This window comes from Gekko japonicus, unplaced genomic scaffold, assembly GCF_001447785.1.
Source record: "Gekko japonicus isolate JY-2015 unplaced genomic scaffold, Gekko_japonicus_V1.1 scaffold6880, whole genome shotgun sequence".
NCBI lineage: Eukaryota > Metazoa > Chordata > Lepidosauria > Squamata > Gekkonidae > Gekko > Gekko japonicus.
Genome location: NW_015163841.1, coordinates 954 through 3,347, shown reverse-complemented (window position 1 = coordinate 3,347; position 2,394 = coordinate 954). Strand labels below are relative to the sequence as shown.

Below are 2,394 nucleotides of genomic sequence, written 5' to 3'. Positions count from 1 at the left end.
AAAAAAGTTTATTTCACTCTTAGGGACTGCAACCTTAGGGACTGCCTGTCATCCTCCAAACAAGCAGGACTGTTTGCAGGTCTGTTTTACAACAGTCTGAAATAACTCCAGATGCCTTCAACACATTCATAAAAACAACCTCTAATTAAAAAAAAAATTCAATTTGTATTTATTTTTCTGCTGTCAAGCACTAAAAAGACATCTTGCCAGCCAGTTAAACTGACACACCATGAATTTTCCCCAGATCAATTCAGAACGTAAAGAATGAGTGGTATGGGTTTTCTAGGAAAAATTTCTGATTCGAATATGTAATTTAAACATTTAAATAATGTTTGCAAATTTTAAATAATGTTAGCAAAAGAAGGCAAACACACCATGTACAAACACTGGGGTTTGCCCACATTTAGCTTCATATCCCAAATTTAGTGCATTTATCATGACTGATATGCAGCACAACAGCCATCCCAACTATAGATAAACAGATTATATTTACATATGCAGGACATAATTTTTTTTGCCCCAGATTACTGGTTAAAGCAGACTGGGACTAATAATGGTTTAATTGTTACCTGTCTGAAAAAGCAAAGACAGAGCAGTTCACACCAATTCCATTTAAACAGAGACAGCAGCAAAACAAGCACACTTTGGGGTCAAACCAGCACTTCTTACAGCTGCTTCTCATTAAGGGACACAATACATGTATGAGCACTCAAAATGCAGTCTTTCACATGTGAAGAAAAAAGGATTCTCCGGCATAAGTACAACTTCAGATAACATTTTTCCATCTCAGATGTCAAAAATGAACTCAAAAGAAGAATCCAATGTTTCTGTCCATTAATATTTCACTAGCCCTTAACATAGAAAAAAAATCACTGCAAACATCCATTAGCTCTAGAAACAGGCAGCAAAATCCTGCATTCTCAAGGATTTGCTGCAAACAACCAATGCTTCAAGACTGAGTAAATTCCTTCCCACATCTAAACACACAAGAGCCAACCTCTTGGTTATCCTGATCTTATATTTTACAGTCTGTTCTTCTTACATATCACAGCCTATTGACTTACAATTTCTATCCATCTTTAAATTATAACAAGTAAGGGCACATTTCACGCACTTGACAAAGTAGTATTCATTCCACATAACCTTATGACATATGGCCTACCGAATCCAATCAGTGGTCTACCTAATCCAGCAACCTGCTTCACACGGCAGTCAGTTGGCGGGGGGGGCGGCGGGGGGGAGAGCAAACAAGACAGAGGCCGAGACCTTCCCCCGATGCAGTCTGTGATCATGAAGGCTCCTTTCAGTCACCATAGCTGACAACTACGGATGGGCCTGGCCGCCATAAATCCATCTAATCCCCCTTTCATGCCTGTTGGGCTCTCAGGACATCCTTTCTTGCGAGGACTACTCTTCTCTTCCTATTAATGACCCTCCAGCCGACCTGCCCAAAGCCTCCCAAGCTCCTTCAGGAGCCCCAACCACAAGCCGCCCCTTAGGCAGATGCTGCGTTCCAGCCGCTCCTCCTCACGAAGCATCTTGGGTCGCTCGAGCGGCCACGTGAACTTTTCCCGGCCGGCCGAGACTCGCTCCGCCCGGGCCACTTCCACTCACCGTCTTCTTGGCGGCCACCATCCTTGCGGCTCAGGTCGGGCCGGCCGTTTCCTGAGAAAAAGAGGAAGAGGAGTTAACAGACATCGAGCTACAGCCTGACAGTCCCACGCCCCTCTACCAACTCCGGAGACCCACTCACCAGAAAAGCGCCTCCAAGATGGCCGGGGAACGAGGAAAGGAAGGAGCTCCCACAATGCAACGCGCCTAACCACGCGGCTCACTCACGGCGAACAGCTACGCTCGCGAGAAGAGAATAGGCTGCCCTCCCTTTCTAAAAGTTCCATCGAGGTGAGCATGCGCACAGGAGATCAGTAGTGATGGAACTGAGGATCGGAGGTTGGCGTTGCAACATTCTTCCAGAGCGGTAGAGGACAGGAGGGCGTGCTCATTCGGCTTCTGTTCTGTATATGGTGGTGTCCACTAGGTGGACATAAAAGCTCCATGTATCCTCTTTTATTCCTCTCCGGAGGAGCCAATTTAAATTAGCCCTTTCAGCCGTACCTTAAAAACTAAAATTCAAGTGGGCAGCCCTATAAGTCTGAAGCAGCAGAAAGGGGCACCTTTAAGACCATGCACACGAGAGCTTATACCCAGAATTAAACTTCGTTGGTCTTAAAAGTACCACTAGACTCAAACTTTGTTCTTAAAAGCTAATACTGTTGTTGTTTTTAACTCAAGTAACATTGTTCCACTGTAGGCTTTTGCGAACTTTTTGCCTTAAATAATGTTTTTTACTTTTAAGTGTTAAATAATTTACCAAAACTTGAAAGTCCTCCACTC

At 44.2% G+C, this 2,394-nt stretch overlaps 1 long non-coding RNA gene across 1 annotated transcript; it reads right to left on the bottom strand.

Annotated features, from left to right (window-relative positions):
* Positions 1-1,614: 1,614 nt before the first annotated feature.
* On the bottom strand, positions 1,615-1,831 carry LOC107107658. The gene is made up of 2 exons (XR_001482400.1): positions 1,754-1,831; positions 1,615-1,665 (listed from the first exon to the last, which is right to left on the bottom strand). It is a non-coding gene; the product is annotated as an uncharacterized LOC107107658 (long non-coding RNA).
* Positions 1,832-2,394: the final 563 nt, after the last annotated feature.